This window comes from Cryptomeria japonica, unplaced genomic scaffold (genome assembly GCF_030272615.1).
Source record: "Cryptomeria japonica unplaced genomic scaffold, Sugi_1.0 HiC_scaffold_89, whole genome shotgun sequence".
NCBI classification, from domain to species: domain Eukaryota; kingdom Viridiplantae; phylum Streptophyta; class Pinopsida; order Cupressales; family Cupressaceae; genus Cryptomeria; species Cryptomeria japonica.
In genome coordinates this window covers 283,232-302,500 of record NW_026728911.1, presented here as the reverse complement: position 1 = coordinate 302,500, position 19,269 = coordinate 283,232, and the positions used below count along the sequence as shown (strand labels likewise).

Here is a 19,269-nt window from a genome sequence, read left to right as displayed (position 1 = left end):
GTGCACGAAGTCGGAGCCCGGTTTGCCCCGGGTGCGCACCTCGCGTGCACCTTCGCCGCGGTGGGCACCATGGCGTGCACGAAGTCGGAGCCCGGTTTGCCCCGGGTGCGCACCTCGCGTGCACCTTCGCCGGGGTGGGCACCTTGGTGTGCAGACCTTGGCTGGGTTGCGCGCCCTGGTGGGCACCATGGTGCGCACCAAGGAGCGCTCCGAAGTGTGCTCCAAGGTGCGGCCTGCACGAAGTCGGAGCCCGGTTTGCCCCGGGTGTGCACCTCGGGTGGGCACCTTGGTGCGCATGCCTTGCCTGGGCTGCGCACCAGGGCGGGCTCAAGATGGCACCCGCGTTCCTTTTTTTTCACTATCTTTCAAAACGGAAATTTTAAAATCTCATTTTTTTTTGCCTTTTTCTGGAAATTAGTGAAGGCAGCGCATCAAAGGTGCGCACCTCGCTGCCCACCACGGTGCGCAACGCCGGTGGGCACCCGGGAGTGCTTCGAAGTGTGCTCCAAGGTGCTGCGTGCACGTTGTCGGAGCCCGGTTTGCCCCGGGTGCGCACCTCGCGTGCACCTTCGTCGGGGTGGGCACCTTGGCTGGGTTTGCCCCGGCTGCGCTCCGAAGCGGGGTTATTGGAGCGCCGCCTCTTTTTTTGTCGGAGCGTTTGGTGGGGTTTCTCGCATTGGCTCTTCCGAGGCCCGGTTGCCACCCTGGCGCGCACGAAGTCGGAAGTAGGGTTAATTGCCCGGGTGCGCACCTTTGCCAGGGTGGGCACCTTACCTGGGCTGCGCACCAGGGCGGGCTCAAGATGGCACGCGCGTTCCGTTTTTTTCACTATCTTTCAAAACGGAAATTTTAAAATCTCCTTTTTTTTTTGCCTTTTCTGGAAATTAGTGAAGGCAGCGCATCAAAGGTGCGCACCTCGCTGCCCACCTTGGTGTGCTCTGAGGTGCGCACCCGGGAGCGCTACGAAGTGTGCTCCAAGGTGCGGCGTGCACGTTGTCGGAGCCCGGTTTGCCCCGGGTGCGCACCTCGCCTGCACCTTGGCCGGGGTGGGCACCTTGGCTGGGTTTGCCCAGGGTGCGCTCCGAAGCGGGGTTACTGGAGCGCCCCCTCTTTTTTTGTCAGAGCGTTTGGTGGGGTTTCTCGCATTGGCTCTTCCCAGGCCCGGTTGTTGGGTGCGCTCCCACCCTGGCGCGCGCGAAGTTGGAAGTTGGGTTAATTGCCCGGGCGCGCACCTTCGCCAGGGTGGGCACCTTGGTGCACACACCTTGGCTGGGCTGCGCACCAGGGCGGGCTCAAGATGGCACCAGCATTCCCTTTTTCTCACTATCTTTCAAAACGGAAATTTTAAAATCTCGTTTTTTTTTTGCCTTTTATGGAAATTAGTGAAGGCATCGCATCAAAGGTGCGCACCTCGCTGCCCACCTTGGTGTGCTCCGAGGTGCCCACCACGGTGCGCAACGCCGGTGCGAACCCGGGAGCGCCCCGATGTGTGCTCCAAGGTGCGGCGTGCACGAAGTCGGACCCCGGTTTGCCCCGGGTGCGCACCTCGCGTGCACCTTGGTGCGCACACCTTGGCTGGGTTGCGCGGCCTGGTGGGCACCATGGTGCGCACCAAGGAGCGCTCCGAAGTGTGCTCCAAGGTGCGGCGTGCACGAAGTCGGAGCCCGGTTTGCCCCGGGTACGCACCTCGCGTGCACCTTCGCCGGGGTGGGCACCTCGGCTGGGTTGCGCGCCCTGGTGCGCACCAAGGAGCGCTCCGAAGTGTGCTCCAAGGTGCGGCGTGCACGAAGTCGGAGCCCGGTTTGCCCCGGGTGCGCACCTTCGCCGCGGTGCGCACCATGGCGTGCACGAAGTCGGAGCCCGGTTTGCCCCGGGTGCGCACCTCGCGTGCACCTTCGGCGGGGTTGCGCGCCCTGGTGGGCACCATGGTGCGCACCAAGGAGCGCTCCGAAGTGTGCTCCAAGGTGCGGCGTGCACGAAGTCGGAGCCCGGTTTGCCCCGGGTGCGCACCTCGCGTGCACCTTCGGCGGGGTTGCGCGCCCTGGTGGGCACCATGGTGCGCACCAAGGAGCGCTCCGAAGTGTGCTCCAAGGTGCGGCGTGCACGAAGTCGGAGCCCGGTTTGCCCCGGGTGCGCACCTCGCGTGCACCTTCGCCGCGGTGGGCACCATGGCGTGCACGAAGTCGGAGCCCGGTTTGCCCCGGGTGCGCACCTCGCGTGCACCTTCGCCGGGGTGGGCACCTCGGCTGGGTTGCGCGCCCTGGTGCGCACCAAGGAGCGCTCCGAAGTGTGCTCCAAGGTGCGGCGTGCACGAAGTCGGAGCCCGGTTTGCCCCGGGTGCGCACCTCGCGTGCACCTTCGCCAGGGTGGGCACCTCGGTGCGCACACCTTCTCAATGTTTTCTTGCCTTTTCTGGAAATTGGTGAAGGCAGCGCATCAAAGGTGCGCACCTCGGTGTGCTCCGAGGTGCGAACCCGAGAGCGCTCCGAGGTGCCCACGAAGTCGAAAGTCGGGTTAATTGCATTGTTTTCCCCGGGTGCGCTCCGAGGTGCGCAACATCGGCGCGCACCAAGGAGGGCTCCGAAGTGTGCTCCAAGGTGCGCACGATGGCGTGCACCTCTGGTGCGCACGATTCGGAGCTCGGTTTGACCGGGGTGCGCACACCTTGGCTGGGTTGCGCACCTTTTGTGCGCTCCAAGGTGCGCACGAAGTCGGAGCTCGGTTTGCCCCGGGTGCGCACCTTCGCCAGGGTGCGCACCTTGATGCGCACGCCTTGGCTGGGCTGCGCACCTTGGTGGGCGCCATGGTGCGCACCTTTCGTGCGCTCCAAGGTGCGCACGAAGTCGGAGCTCGGTTTGCCCCGGGTGCGCACCTTGGTGGGCGCCATGGTGCACTCCGAGGTGCCCAAGATTGGTGCGCACCAAGGAGCGCTCCGAAGTGCGCTCCAAGGTGCGCGCGAAGTCGAAAGTTGGGTTAATTGTCCGGTTTGCCTCGGGTGCGCACCTTGCGTGCACCTTCGCCAGGGTGGGCGCCTTGGTGCGCACACCTTGGCTGGGCTGCGCACACCTTGGCACCCGCGTTTCCTTCATTTTAAATTTTTTTTTTTTACAATCTCTCAAGTGGGAAATTCTATAATCTCAACTTTTTTTGCCTTTTCAGGAAACTTTTGAATGGAGCGCATCATTGGTGCGCTCCGAAGTGTGCTCCAAAGCTCTCTCCAGCTGCGTGCACCTGCCCCGGCCGCGCACCCGGCCCCGCCCAGCTTCGCTCACCTGTCCCGGGCGTCTGGTGCGGAACCTTAGAGTAAGAAACATCACCGTGCACCTTGGCCAACGTGCGCGACTCGACCGAGCGCGCACTGGCCGAGGTGCACACCGATTTCACCTGGGTGCGCGCGCAGCACCTCGGGCGCACCGGGGTGCGCGCACAACGCCCGGGTTGCACCGTGGCCTGTGTGCTCGGGGCGCCTCGGGTGCGCGCTCGGTGTCGCCCCCGCGCGCGCGGTAGTGCGGGCAGCGCACCCCGGCCCGGCCCGGCCCCGACGAGAACGCAAACGGGCAAAAGGTTTATTCAAATAGCATTGCGACGCCCGGCGAAAAACTAAAAAAGGGTGCAACACCGGGACTTCCCGGGAGGTCACCCATCCCAGTACTACTCCGGCCCAAGCGCGCTTAACTGCGGAGTTCTGATGGGATCTGGTGCACTAATGCTGGTATGATCGCACCCGTTATGAGCTTGTCGCAGTGTGTACTTAGCAAACCGCGACCCACGTGCGAATCCACCCCGGCCACCCACCCCCGTCGAGGTGCACACCCTCCCTCGCGAAGTGCGCCCCGTTCGCCAAGTGTGAGCCCTGCCCGGGTGCGCGCACCTTGCTAGGGCGTCGGGTGTGCACCCGGCCCGGCCTACGTGCGTGCACCTGGAGGGGGCGTCGTGTGCGTGCAGTGTCCCGTCTGCAACGCGGTGCCCACACACCACCTCGGGCGCAACGACCTGCGCTCACATGTGGGCCGAGTGCACCTTGGTGCATGTTCGGGGCGCCTCGGGTGCACGCTCGATCTTGCCCCGGTGCACCAAGGCGCTCGGTTTGCCCCGGGTGCGCACTTGGTGCAAGGTGGGCACCCAAAATAGGGATCAAGCACCAAAACACAAGTTTCGGGATGCAAAATGGGACCCAAGGACCACAAATGCGTTCCAAGACCCATGATGGGTCCACGAGAACAAAAATGTGTTCCGAGACTTAATAAACAAATATTGGGTTTTAGGAGAAGAAACATGCTCTGATGCCCAAAACGAGAATCGACCCCGAAAAGGCCACAGGCCAAAAGTGGGATGCGAGACAAAAAAAAATGGGACCCGAGGACCAAAATTGGGTTCCCAGGTCGAAGACAGGGCAACCGGACAAGAAACGACCTCTAAGGCTCGAAATGAGTCCCGACGACTAAAACTTGACAAGAAGCACCCATCAGGCACCCAACTCGACACCCATGGGATGCCGACCCACCCGGGCTTCCACCTAGCACACCTTGGCACCCACCCACCCTCGCACCCAACCTCGCACCCAACTTAGCACCTTTGAACCCACATTGGCACTCACCCTGACCCTGGCACCTTGGAACCCACATTGGCACTCACCTTGACCCTGGCACCCACCTTTGCACTCACCTTGGGACCCACCCTGGCTCCCACCTCGGCACCCACCCAGACACCCACCTTGGTTCCTTGGCACCCACCTTGGATCCTTGGCACCCACCCCGACACCCACCTTGGCACGCAACTTGGCTACTTGCCACCCACCTTGGCTCCTTGACGCCCACCCCGACAACCACCCCGTGACCTACCCTGGCTAGGGTTGGTGCACACCCACCCTGGTGCCCACCTTGGCACCCACCCTATGACCCACCTTGGCACGCACCTTAGTACCCACCCCGTTACCCACCCTAGGACCCACCCCGTGACCCACCTTGGCCAGGGTGGGTGCCTTGGTGCGCACAACTTGCCTGGGCTGCACACCAGGGCGGGCTCAAGATGGCACCCGCGTTCCGTTTTTTTCACTATCTTTCAAAACGGAAATTTTAAAATCTCATTTTTTTCTTTTTTTTGCCTTTTCTGGAAATTAGTGAAGGCAGCGCATCAAAGGTGCGCAATGCTGGTGCGAACCCGGGAGCGCTCCGATGTGTGCTCCAAGGTGCGGCGTGCACGAAGTCCGAGCCCGGTTTGCCCCGGGTGCGCACCTCGCGTGCACCTTCGCCGGGGTGAGCACCTTGGCTGGGTTGCGCGCCCTGGTGCGTACCAAGGAGCGCTCTGAAGTGTGCTCCAAGGTGCGGCGTGCACGAAGTCGGAGCCCGGTTTGCCCCGGGTGTGCACCTCGGGTGCGCACCTCGCGTGCACCTTCGCTGCGGTGGGCACCTTGGCTGGGTTGCGCGCCTTGGTGGGCACCATGCAGTGCACGAAGTCGGAGCCCGGTTTGCCCCGGGCGCGCACCTCCGCCAGGGTGGGCACCTTGGTGCGCACAACTTGCCTGGGCTGCGCATCAGGAAGGGCTCAAGATGGCACCCGCGTTCCGTTTTTTTCACTATCTTTCAGAACGGAAATTTTAAAATATCGTTTTTTTTTGCCTTTTCTGGAAATTAGTGAAGGCAGCGCATCAAAGGTGCGCAACGCTGGTGCGAACCTGGGAGCGCTCCGATGTGTGCTCCAAGGTGCGGCGTGCACGAAGTCGGAGCCCGGTTTGCCTCGGGTGCGCCCTGGTGGGCACCATGGTGCGCACCAAGGAGCGCTCCGAAGTGTGCTCCAAGGTGCGGCCTGCACGAAGTCGGAGCCCGGTTTGCCCCGGGTGTGCACCTCGGGTGGGCACCTTGGTGCGCATGCCTTGCCTGGGCTGCGCACCAGGGCGGGCTCAAGATGGCACCCGCGTTCCTTTTTTTTCACTATCTTTCAAAACGGAAATTTTAAAATCTCATTTTTTTTTGCCTTTTTCTGGAAATTAGTGAAGGCAGCGCATCAAAGGTGCGCACCTCGCTGCCCACCACGGTGCGCAACGCCGGTGGGCACCCGGGAGTGCTTCGAAGTGTGCTCCAAGGTGCTGCGTGCACGTTGTCGGAGCCCGGTTTGCCCCGGGTGCGCACCTCGCGTGCACCTTCGTCGGGGTGGGCACCTTGGCTTGGTTTGCCCCGGCTGCGCTCCGAAGCGGGGTTATTGGAGCGCCGCCTCTTTTTTTGTCGGAGCGTTTGGTGGGGTTTCTCGCATTGGCTCTTCCGAGGCCCGGTTGCCACCCTGGCGCGCACGAAGTCGGAAGTAGGGTTAATTGCCCGGGTGCGCACCTTTGCCAGGGTGGCACCTTACCTGGGCTGCGCACCAGGGCGGGCTCAAGATGGCACGCGCGTTCCGTTTTTTTCACTATCTTTCAAAACGGAAATTTTAAAATCTCCTTTTTTTTTTGCCTTTTCTGGAAATTAGTGAAGGCAGCGCATCAAAGGTGCGCACCTCGCTGCCCACCTTGGTGTGCTCTGAGGTGCGCACCCGGGAGCGCTACGAAGTGTGCTCCAAGGTGCGGCGTGCACGTTGTCGGAGCCCGGTTTGCCCCGGGTGCGCACCTCGCCTGCACCTTGGCCGGGGTGGGCACCTTGGCTGGGTTTGCCCAGGGTGCGCTCCGAAGCGGGGTTACTGGAGCGCCCCCTCTTTTTTTGTCAGAGAGTTTGGTGGGGTTTCTCGCATTGGCTCTTCCCAGGCCCGGTTGTTGGGTGCGCTCCCACCCTGGCGCGCGCGAAGTTGGAAGTTGGGTTAATTGCCCGGGCGCGCACCTTCGCCAGGGTGGGCACCTTGGTGCGCAAACCTTGGCTGGGCTGCGCACCAGGGCGGGCTCAAGATGGCACCAGCATTCCCTTTTTCTCACTATCTTTCAAAACGGAAATTTTAAAATCTCGTTTTTTTTTTGCCTTTTATGGAAATTAGTGAAGGCATCGCATCAAAGGTGCGCACCTCGCTGCCCACCTTGGTGTGCTCCGAGGTGCCCACCACGGTGCGCAACGCCGGTGCGAACCCGGGAGCGCCCCGATGTGTGCTCCAAGGTGCGGCGTGCACGAAGTCGGACCCCGGTTTGCCCCGGGTGCGCACCTCGCGTGCACCTTGGTGCGCACACCTTGGCTGGGTTGCGCGGCCTGGTGGGCACCATGGTGCGCACCAAGGAGCGCTCCGAAGTGTGCTCCAAGGTGCGGCGTGCACGAAGTCGGAGCCCGGTTTGCCCCGGGTGCGCACCTTCGCCGCGGTGGGCACCATGGCGTGCACGAAGTCGGAGCCCGGTTTGCCCCGGGTGCGCACCTCGCGTGCACCTTCGCCGGGGTGGGCACCTCGGCTGGGTTGCGCGCCCTGGTGCGCACCAAGGAGCGCTCTGAAGTGTGCTCCAAGGTGCGGCGTGCACGAAGTCGGAGCCCGGTTTGCCCCGGGTGTGCACCTCGCGTGCACCTTCGCTGCGGTGGGCACCTTGGCTGGGTTGCGCGCCTTGGTGGGCACCATGCAGTGCACGAAGTCGGAGCCCGGTTTGCCCCGGGCGCGCACCTCCGCCAGGGTGGGCACCTTGGTGCGCACAACTTGCCTGGGCTGCGCACCAGGAAGGGCTCAAGATGGCACCCGCGTTCCGTTTTTTTCACTATCTTTCAGAACGGAAATTTTAAAATATCGTTTTTTTTTGCCTTTTCTGGAAATTAGTGAAGGCAGCGCATCAAAGGTGCGCAACGCTGGTGCGAACCTGGGAGCGCTCCGATGTGTGCTCCAAGGTGCGGCGTGCACGAAGTCGGACCCCGGTTTGCCCCGGGTGCGCACCTCGCGTGCACCTTGGTGCGCACACCTTGGCTGGGTTGCGCGCCCTGGTGGGCACCATGGTGCGCACCAAGGAGCGCTCCGAAGTGTGCTCCAAGGTGCGGCGTGCACGAAGTCGGAGCCCGGTTTGCCCCGGGTGCGCACCTCGCGTGCACCTTCGCCGCGGTGGGCACCATGGCGTGCACGAAGTCGGAGCCCGGTTTGCCCCGGGTGCGCACCTCGCGTGCACCTTCGCCGGGGTGGGCACCTTAGTGTGCAGACCTTGGCTGGGTTGCGCGCCCTGGTGGGCACCATGGTGCGCACCAAGGAGCGCTCCGAAGTGTGCTCCAAGGTGCGGCCTGCACGAAGTCGGAGCCCGGTTTGCCCCGGGTGTGCACCTCGGGTGGGCACCTTGGTGCGCATGCCTTGCCTGGGCTGCGCACCAGGGCGGGCTCAAGATGGCACCCGCGTTCCTTTTTTTTCACTATCTTTCAAAACGGAAATTTTAAAATCTCATTTTTTTTTGCCTTTTTCTGGAAATTAGTGAAGGCAGCGCATCAAAGGTGCGCACCTCGCTGCCCACCACGGTGCGCAACGCCGGTGGGCACCCGGGAGTGCTTCGAAGTGTGCTCCAAGGTGCTGCGTGCACGTTGTCGGAGCCCGGTTTGCCCCGGGTGCGCACCTCGCGTGCACCTTCGTCGGGGTGGGCACCTTGGCTGGGTTTGCCCCGGCTGCGCTCCGAAGCGGGGTTATTGGAGCGCCGCCTCTTTTTTTGTCGGAGCGTTTGGTGGGGTTTCTCGCATTGGCTCTTCCGAGGCCCGGTTGCCACCCTGGCGCGCACGAAGTCGGAAGTAGGGTTAATTGCCCGGGTGCGCACCTTTGCCAGGGTGGGCACCTTACCTGGGCTGCGCACCAGGGCGGGCTCAAGATGGCACGCGCGTTCCGTTTTTTTCACTATCTTTCAAAACGGAAATTTTAAAATCTCCTTTTTTTTTTGCCTTTTCTGGAAATTAGTGAAGGCAGCGCATCAAAGGTGCGCACCTCGCTGCCCACCTTGGTGTGCTCTGAGGTGCGCACCCGGGAGCGCTACGAAGTGTGCTCCAAGGTGCGGCGTGCACGTTGTCGGAGCCCGGTTTGCCCCGGGTGCGCACCTCGCCTGCACCTTGGCCGGGGTGGGCACCTTGGCTGGGTTTGCCCAGGGTGCGCTCCGAAGCGGGGTTACTGGAGCGCCCCCTCTTTTTTTGTCAGAGCGTTTGGTGGGGTTTCTCGCATTGGCTCTTCCCAGGCCCGGTTGTTGGGTGCGCTCCCACCCTGGCGCGCGCGAAGTTGGAAGTTGGGTTAATTGCCCGGGCGCGCACCTTCGCCAGGGTGGGCACCTTGGTGCGCACACCTTGGCTGGGCTGCGCACCAGGGCGGGCTCAAGATGGCACCAGCATTCCCTTTTTCTCACTATCTTTCAAAACGGAAATTTTAAAATCTCGTTTTTTTTTTGCCTTTTATGGAAATTAGTGAAGGCATCGCATCAAAGGTGCGCACCTCGCTGCCCACCTTGGTGTGCTCCGAGGTGCCCACCACGGTGCGCAACGCCGGTGCGAACCCGGGAGCGCCCCGATGTGTGCTCCAAGGTGCGGCGTGCACGAAGTCGGACCCCGGTTTGCCCCGGGTGCGCACCTCGCGTGCACCTTGGTGCGCACACCTTGGCTGGGTTGCGCGGCCTGGTGGGCACCATGGTGCGCACCAAGGAGCGCTCCGAAGTGTGCTCCAAGGTGCGGCGTGCACGAAGTCGGAGCCCGGTTTGCCCCGGGTACGCACCTCGCGTGCACCTTCGCCGGGGTGGGCACCTCGGCTGGGTTGCGCGCCCTGGTGCGCACCAAGGAGCGCTCCGAAGTGTGCTCCAAGGTGCGGCGTGCACGAAGTCGGAGCCCGGTTTGCCCCGGGTGCGCACCTTCGCCGCGGTGCGCACCATGGCGTGCACGAAGTCGGAGCCCGGTTTGCCCCGGGTGCGCACCTCGCGTGCACCTTCGGCGGGGTTGCGCGCCCTGGTGGGCACCATGGTGCGCACCAAGGAGCGCTCCGAAGTGTGCTCCAAGGTGCGGCGTGCACGAAGTCGGAGCCCGGTTTGCCCCGGGTGCGCACCTCGCGTGCACCTTCGGCGGGGTTGCGCGCCCTGGTGGGCACCATGGTGCGCACCAAGGAGCGCTCCGAAGTGTGCTCCAAGGTGCGGCGTGCACGAAGTCGGAGCCCGGTTTGCCCCGGGTGCGCACCTCGCGTGCACCTTCGCCGCGGTGGGCACCATGGCGTGCACGAAGTCGGAGCCCGGTTTGCCCCGGGTGCGCACCTCGCGTGCACCTTCGCCGGGGTGGGCACCTCGGCTGGGTTGCGCGCCCTGGTGCGCACCAAGGAGCGCTCCGAAGTGTGCTCCAAGGTGCGGCGTGCACGAAGTCGGAGCCCGGTTTGCCCCGGGTGCGCACCTCGCGTGCACCTTCGCCAGGGTGGGCACCTCGGTGCGCACACCTTCTCAATGTTTTCTTGCCTTTTCTGGAAATTGGTGAAGGCAGCGCATCAAAGGTGCGCACCTCGGTGTGCTCCGAGGTGCGAACCCGAGAGCGCTCCGAGGTGCCCACGAAGTCGAAAGTCGGGTTAATTGCATTGTTTTCCCCGGGTGCGCTCCGAGGTGCGCAACATCGGCGCGCACCAAGGAGGGCTCCGAAGTGTGCTCCAAGGTGCGCACGATGGCGTGCACCTCTGGTGCGCACGATTCGGAGCTCGGTTTGACCGGGGTGCGCACACCTTGGCTGGGTTGCGCACCTTTTGTGCGCTCCAAGGTGCGCACGAAGTCGGAGCTCGGTTTGCCCCGGGTGCGCACCTTCGCCAGGGTGCGCACCTTGATGCGCACGCCTTGGCTGGGCTGCGCACCTTGGTGGGCGCCATGGTGCGCACCTTTCGTGCGCTCCAAGGTGCGCACGAAGTCGGAGCTCGGTTTGCCCCGGGTGCGCACCTTGGTGGGCGCCATGGTGCACTCCGAGGTGCCCAAGATTGGTGCGCACCAAGGAGCGCTCCGAAGTGCGCTCCAAGGTGCGCGCGAAGTCGAAAGTTGGGTTAATTGTCCGGTTTGCCTCGGGTGCGCACCTTGCGTGCACCTTCGCCAGGGTGGGCGCCTTGGTGCGCACACCTTGGCTGGGCTGCGCACACCTTGGCACCCGCGTTTCCTTCATTTTAAATTTTTTTTTTTTACAATCTCTCAAGTGGGAAATTCTATAATCTCAACTTTTTTTGCCTTTTCAGGAAACTTTTGAATGGAGCGCATCATTGGTGCGCTCCGAAGTGTGCTCCAAAGCTCTCTCCAGCTGCGTGCACCTGCCCCGGCCGCGCACCCGGCCCCGCCCAGCTTCGCTCACCTGTCCCGGGCGTCTGGTGCGGAACCTTAGAGTAAGAAACATCACCGTGCACCTTGGCCAACGTGCGCGACTCGACCGAGCGCGCACTGGCCGAGGTGCACACCGATTTCACCTGGGTGCGCGCGCAGCACCTCGGGCGCACCGGGGTGCGCGCACAACGCCCGGGTTGCACCGTGGCCTGTGTGCTCGGGGCGCCTCGGGTGCGCGCTCGGTGTCGCCCCCGCGCGCGCGGTAGTGCGGGCAGCGCACCCCGGCCCGGCCCGGCCCCGACGAGAACGCAAACGGGCAAAAGGTTTATTCAAATAGCATTGCGACGCCCGGCGAAAAACTAAAAAAGGGTGCAACACCGGGACTTCCCGGGAGGTCACCCATCCCAGTACTACTCCGGCCCAAGCGCGCTTAACTGCGGAGTTCTGATGGGATCCGGTGCACTAACGCTGGTATGATCGCACCCGTTATGAGCTTGTCGCAGTGTGTACTTAGCAAACCGCGACCCACGTGCGAATCCACCCCGGCCACCCACCCCCGTCGAGGTGCACACCCTCCCTCGCGAAGTGCGCCCCGTTCGCCAAGTGTGAGCCCTGCCCGGGTGCGCGCACCTTGCTAGGGCGTCGGGTGTGCACCCGGCCCGGCCTACGTGCGTGCACCTGGAGGGGGCGTCGTGTGCGTGCAGTGTCCCGTCTGCAACGCGGTGCCCACACACCACCTCGGGCGCAACGACCTGCGCTCACATGTGGGCCGAGTGCACCTTGGTGCATGTTCGGGGCGCCTCGGGTGCACGCTCGATCTTGCCCCGGTGCACCAAGGCGCTCGGTTTGCCCCGGGTGCGCACTTGGTGCAAGGTGGGCACCCAAAATAGGGATCAAGCACCAAAACACAAGTTTCGGGATGCAAAATGGGACCCAAGGACCACAAATGCGTTCCAAGACCCATGATGGGTCCACGAGAACAAAAATGTGTTCCGAGACTTAATAAACAAATATTGGGTTTTAGGAGAAGAAACATGCTCTGATGCCCAAAACGAGAATCGACCCCGAAAAGGCCACAGGCCAAAAGTGGGATGCGAGACAAAAAAAAATGGGACTCGAGGACCAAAATTGGGTTCCCAGGTCGAAGACAGGGCAACCGGACAAGAAACGACCTCTAAGGCTCGAAATGAGTCCCGACGACTAAAACTTGACAAGAAGCACCCATCAGGCACCCAACTCGACACCCATGGGATGCCGACCCACCCGGGCTTCCACCTAGCACACCTTGGCACCCACCCACCCTCGCACCCAACCTCGCACCCAACTTAGCACCTTTGAACCCACATTGGCACTCACCCTGACCCTGGCACCTTGGAACCCACATTGGCACTCACCTTGACCCTGGCACCCACCTTTGCACTCACCTTGGGACCCACCCTGGCTCCCACCTCGGCACCCACCCAGACACCCACCTTGGTTCCTTGGCACCCACCTTGGATCCTTGGCACCCACCCCGACACCCACCTTGGCACGCAACTTGGCTACTTGCCACCCACCTTGGCTCCTTGACGCCCACCCCGACAACCACCCCGTGACCTACCCTGGCTAGGGTTGGTGCACACCCACCCTGGTGCCCACCTTGGCACCCACCCTATGACCCACCTTGGCACGCACCTTAGTACCCACCCCGTTACCCACCCTAGGACCCACCCCGTGACCCACCTTGGCCAGGGTGGGTGCACCCACCCTGGTGCCCACCTTGGCACCCACCCATCCTAGCACCCAGCCTGTGACCGGGCTTGGAACCCAACCTTGCACCCGCACCCGTCTTGGCCAGTGTGGGTGCGCACCCATCCTGGCACCCACGTTGTGACACACCCTTTAACCCACGCACCCTAGCACCCACGTTGGCACCCACCTTGGAACCCAACCTAGCAACTTGGCACCCACCCCGTGACCCACCTTGGCATCCACCATAGCAGTCGCCGACTTGGCACCCACCTCGGCACCCACCTTGACACTTGTGGACCCACCTTGCCACTCACCCTAGCATCGACCCATCCTAGCACCCACCCTGGCACCTTTGCACCCTAGCACTCACCCATCCTAGCACCTAACCTGTGACCCACCTTGACACTCACCCTCGCACCCACCTTGGAACCCAACCTAGCACCCACCCACCCTGACACCAACCCTAGCACCTACCCACCCTTGCACCCACCCTGTGACCCATCTTGGCACCCACCCATCCTACCACTCAACCTATCACCCACCTTCTCACCCACCTTGGCATCCACCTTAGCACCCACCCACACTGGCACCTTGGCACCCACCTCGGGCAAGGTGGGTGCACACCCACCCTGGCACCCAATTTAGAACCCACCGAGCATGTTACCCACCTTGGCACCCACATTGCAGCCCACCCTAGTACCCACCCTATGACCCACATTGGCATCCACACCCTAGCACCCAGGCACCTCGACACCCGCCTTGACACCCACCCTAGCACTGAACCTGTGACCCACCTTGGAACTCACCCTAGAACCCACCCACCCTGTGAACCACCTTGGCATCCACCTTAGCACCCACCCACCTTGGCACCCACTCTAGCACTCACCCATCCTAACACCCAACTTGTTACCCACCTTGGCACCCGCCCTCGCGTCCACCTTGAAACCCACCCTAGCACCCACCCACGCAGGAGCCCACCTTGGCACCCAACCTAACACCCACGCATCCTGGCACCCAACTTGTGACCCACCTTGGAACCCACCCTAGTACCCACCTTTGAACCCACTATATCACCAACCCACCTTGGCACCCACCCTATGACCCTCTTTGGAATCCACCCTAGCACGCACCCACCCTGGCACCCACCATGGAGCGCACCCTAGCACCCACCCACCTCGGCACGCACCTCAACACCCACCTTGGTGTGCGCACTGCGCCAACCTCTCAAAGACCCTATGTGGTGCGCTCCAAAGTGTACACCTTTGGTGCGCTCCAAGGTGCGCACCTTTGGTGCACACCGAGGTGCACACCAAAGTGTGCACCGAGGTGAGCACCAAAGTGCACTCCAGGGTGCACACCAAGGCGTGCACCTTTGGTGCGGTCAATGCAAACGAATTCGGAAGTTGGGGTCGATGTCCTAATCGCTGCTGCAGACTACACGTATGAGAATCGGACAAATAGCTTTATATAGGGGAGGTGTTGCGTTTGATGGGTCGACTCCCCTGGTTGTGTGCACTGCACCAACTTCAAAGACCCTGTCTTGTTTAAGAAGTCAAAAGTTGGGGTGGATGTCCTAATCATTGCTGCAGTCTACGCATGTATGAGAATCAGACAAATAGCTTATATAGGGGAGGTGTTGCATTCGGTGGGTTGACTCCCCTGGTTGTGCGCACTGCGCCAACCTCAAAGACCCCGCATAGCAGAAGAAGTCGGAAGTCGGATTTTGGTGAGCACCAAGGCGTGCACCTTTGGTGCGGTCAACGCAGACGAATTCAGAAGTTGGGGTGGATGTCCTAATCGTTGTTGCAGGCTACACATGTATGAGAATCAGACAAATAGCTTATATAGGGGAGGTGTTGGGTTTGATGGGTCAACTCCCTTGGTTGTGCGCATTACGCCAACCTCAAAGACCTTGTTTTCGTTAAGAAGTCAAAAGTTGGGGTCAATGTCCTAATGGCTCCTGCAGGCTACACATGTATGAGAATCGGACAAATAGCTTATATAGGGGAGGTGTTGGGTTTGATGGGTCGACTCCCCTGGTTGTGCGCATTACGTCAACCTCAAAGACCTTGTTTTCGTTAAGAAGTCAAAAGTTGGGGTCGATGTCCTAATTGCTCCTGTAGACTACACATGTATGAGAATCAGACAAATAGCTTATATAGGGGAGGTGTTGGGTTTGATGGGTTGACTCCCCTAGTTGTTCGCATTACACCAACCTCAAAGACCTTGTTTTCGTTTAGAAGCCGAAAGTTGGGGTCGATGTCCTAATTGCTCCTGCAGGCTACGCATGTATGAGAATCAGACAAATAGCTTATATAGGGGAGGTGTTGGGTTTGATGGGTCGACTCCCCTGGTTGTGCGCATTGCGCCAACCTCAAAGACCCTGCATTGCGGATGAAGTCGAAAGTCAGAGTTTGGTGTGCTACAAGGTGTGGTCGAAGGTGCTCACCTAGGTGTGCACCTTTGGAGCACAGGAAAAGTGCCCTCCAAAAGTGCGCACCTTTGGAGTGCACAAAAGTGCCCTCCAAAAGTGCGCACCTTTGGAGCGCAGAAAAGTGCCCTCCAAAAGTGCGCACCTTTGGAGCGCAGAAAAGTGCCCTCCAAAAGTGCGCACCTTTGGAGCGCAGAAAAGTGCCCTCCAAAAAGTGCCCTCCAAAAGTGCGCACCTTTGGAGCGCAGAAAAGTGCCCTCCAAAAGTGCGCACCTTTGGAGCGCAGAAAAGTGCCCTCCAAAAAGTGCCCTCCAAAAGTGCGCACCTTTGGAGCGCAGAAAAGTGCCCTCCAAAAAGTGCCCTCCAAAAGTGCGCACCTTTGGAGCGCAGAAAAGTGCCCTCCAAAAAGTGCCCTCCAAAAGTGCGCACCTTTGGAGCGCAGAAAAGTGCCCTCCAAAAAGTGCCCTCCAAAAGTGCGCACCTTTGGAGCGCAGAAAAGTGCCCTCCAAAAAGTGCCCTCCAAAAGTGCGCACCTTTGGAGCGCAGAAAAGTGCCCTCCAAAAGTGCGCACCTTTGGAGCGCACAAAAGTGCCCTCCAAAAGTGCGCACTTTTGGTGCGCACCAAGGCGCTGGTTCGGTCGTTGCAGGCGAGTTCGGAAGTTGGGGTCGATGTCCTGAGCGGAGGTGCAAACTACACAGGTGTCGGAATCGGACAAATAGCTTATATAGGGGAGGTGTATGCTTCGATGGGTCGACTCCCCAGGTTGAGCGCACCGCGCCAACCTCAAAGACCCTACGGTATGGATGAAGTCGGAAGTTGGGTCCGATGACCAATTCGATTAGTAGGTATGCTCATGAGGTCGGAATTTGGGTCCGATGACCTGCCATGTGCAGGAAGGCGAATGTTGACACTGTGCGTTGCAAGGTGCACACCAAGGCGCTGGTGCGGTCTTTTTAGTCGAGTTCGGAAGTTGGGGTCGATGTCCTGATCGGAGGTGCAAGCTACACAGGTGTGGGAATCGGACAAATAGCTTATATAGGGGAGGTGTATGCTTCGTTGGGTCGACTCCCCGGGTTGAGCGCACCGCGCCAACCTCAAAGACCCTACGGTATGGATGAAGTCGGAAGTTGGGTCCGATGACCGATTCGATATGTAGGCATACTCGCGAGGTCGGAATTTGGGTCCGATGACCTGCCACGTGCAGGAAGGCGAATGTTGGCACTGTGCGTTGCAAGGTGCGCACCAAGGCGCTGGTTCGGTCGTTGGAGGCGAGTTCGGAAGTTGGGGTCGATGTCTTGATCGGAGGTGCAAACTACACAGGTGTGGGAATCGGACAAATAGCTTATATAGGGGAGGTGTATGCTTCGTTGGGTCGACTCCCCGGGTTGAGCGCACCGCGCCAACCTCAAAGACCCTACGGTATGGATGAAGTCGGAAGTTGGGTCCGATGACCGATTCGATATGTAGGCATACTCGCGAGGTCGGAATTTGGGTCCGATGACCTGCCATGTGCAGGAAGGCGAATGTTGGGACTGTGCGTCGCAAGGTGCGCACCAAGGCGCTGGTGCCGTCGTTGCAGTCGAGTTCGGAAGTTGGGGTCGATGTCCTGGTCAGAGGTGCAAACTACACAGGTGTGGGAATCGGACAAATAGCTTATATAGGGGAGGTGTATGCTTCGATGGGTCGACTCCCTGGGTTGAGCGCACCGCGCCAACCTCAAAGACCCTACAGTATGGATGAAGTCGGAAGTTGGGTCCGATGACCGATTCGATACGTAGGCATATTGGCGAGGTCTGAATTTGTGTCCGATGACCTGCCATGCGCAGGAAGGCGGAATTTGGGTCCGATGACCGAGTTGATGGCGTGCCATGCGCAGAAAGGCGGAATTTGGGTCCGATGACCGAGTTGATGTTGATGGCCCGCCATGCACAGGAAGGCGGAATTTGGGTCCGATGACCGATTTGAAGGCGTGCCATACGCAAAAAGGCGGAGTTTGGGTCCGATGACCGAGTTGATATTGATGGCCCGCCATGCGCAGGAAGGCGGAATTTGGGTCCGATGACCTGACATACGCATGGAGTCCGACTCGGGGGCCGATGTTCGATTCGATGACTTGCATTGTGGGTAAAGTCGGAAGTTGTGGTCTTTGACCCGATTCGATGACCAGACTTCGGCTGCTTGAGAATCGGACAAATAACTTATATAGGGGAGGTAGTGTTCTCGAGCATCCTCCCCCCGTGCCCGTTTATGTCGATTGATGCTGGTGCTCGACTGGTTGGAGCGCTCGGATGCAAAAATCTTGCACCAGGATTTATCGATTGTGATGGACACGGCAAGTCTCCTGATTGCTATGCAGGAGCTCATCGTGAATCTCTATGCGGCCTTGGTATGGACTCGACCTGCGGAATGGTTCGGCAATGGTAGTCGCTCCAACACGTCCTTGCAATGGCCACAGAGGTGATTCGACTAGAGCTCCAGTCTAGCTTTTGGGTTGCTTGGCGGACTGGTATAGCCGCGATCGAGTTCCGGCCATGAACGTTTTAGATAGCTCTTGGGCTTTCTGGGACGGAAGTCGGAAGTTTGGGCTGTTGTCCGATTTGATGACCATTCTTCGGATGTGTGAGAATCGGACAAATAACTTATATAGGGGACTGTGTTGTCTCACGCAGCCCCCTCCGTGCCCCTCTATCTCGACCGATGTTGGTGCTTGAAAGGGTTGGGATCGCTCGGATTTATAAACGTGCACCACCATTTGTCGAGTGTGAGGGACGCGGCAGGTCTCCTAAATGCTATGCGGGCGCTCTCTGAGAATCTCTATCCGGCCTCGACACAGACTAGTCTTGCTGAATGGTTTGGCACTGGTAGTCGATCCAACACGTCGTTGTTGTGGCCGCCTAGGCGATTCGATTCGAGCCCCCGTCTAGCTTTTGGGTTGCTTGGCGGATTTTGCCCTATCCGCAAGTGAGCTCGGTCCCTAAACGTTCGAGAAACCCGATTGCTATGCGCCGACTCTCTTTCTTGCGAGCCTCCATCTAGCTTTTGGGTCTCTACGGAACGGAAGTCGGAATCTGGGACCGTTGTTTGATTCGACGAGGCAGACTACGGTTGTGCGAGAATCGGACAAATAACTTATATAGGGGAGGTGTTGACTGGAGCATTCTCCCCCGTGCCCCTCTAACTCGACCAATGCTGGCGCTCGAACGGTGGTAGCGCTCGGATTTTCATTGAGCGCCAGCATTGGTCGATTTAGAGGGGCATGCGAGATTCCCGAATGCTATGCGAGGGCTCTAACGGAAATGTCTATTGGTTTCGGTATGGATGCAATTGCAAGTGGTTCGGCAAAGGTAGTCGTTCCGATGCGTCCATGTCGTGGCCAAATCGATAATTCGATTTGAGCCCTCGTATAGCATTTGGGTCTCTCGATGTGATTCCGCATTCCAGTCCCTTTGGGCACTGCTTGAGCCGCATCCCAGGGGGTTCCCTTCCCAATAATCTGCCTCGCAACCCGATTGCTATGCGGTGAGGCTCCTCGGCCGCCTCGGAACTATCTGTGTATCAGACGCATCGCGGGATAAGGGGTTGGCAACGGTAGTCGCCCCAAGCGCGTCCGATGCTTGGACCATTCCGAGGCGGCCCTGAAGCCTCTTCCGTCTAGCCGTTGGGTCCTTCTCGCCGCATCCCTCGCCTCGCACCCCGATTGCTATGCGGTGAGGCTCCTCGGCCGCCTCGGAACTATCTGTGTATCGGACGCGTCGCGGGATAAGGGGTTGTCACTGGTAGTCGCCCCAAGCGCGTCCGATGCTTGGACCATTCCGAGGCGGCCCTGAAGCCTCTTCCGTCTAGCCGTTGGGTCCTTCTCGCCGCATCCCTCGCCTCGCACCCCGATTGCTATGCGGTGAGGCTCCTCGGCCGCCTCGGAACTATCTGTGTATCGGACGCGTC

At 60.5% G+C, this 19,269-nt stretch overlaps 2 non-coding genes across 2 annotated transcripts; both read right to left on the bottom strand.

Annotated features, from left to right (window-relative positions):
- Nucleotides 1–3,607: 3,607 nt before the first annotated feature.
- Nucleotides 3,608–3,726, bottom strand: LOC131864628 (5S ribosomal RNA). The gene has a single exon (XR_009363393.1). It is a non-coding gene; the product is annotated as a 5S ribosomal RNA (ribosomal RNA).
- Nucleotides 3,727–11,530: 7,804 nt separating this feature from the next.
- On the bottom strand, nucleotides 11,531–11,649 carry LOC131864616 (5S ribosomal RNA). The gene has a single exon (XR_009363381.1). It is a non-coding gene; the product is annotated as a 5S ribosomal RNA (ribosomal RNA).
- Nucleotides 11,650–19,269: the final 7,620 nt, after the last annotated feature.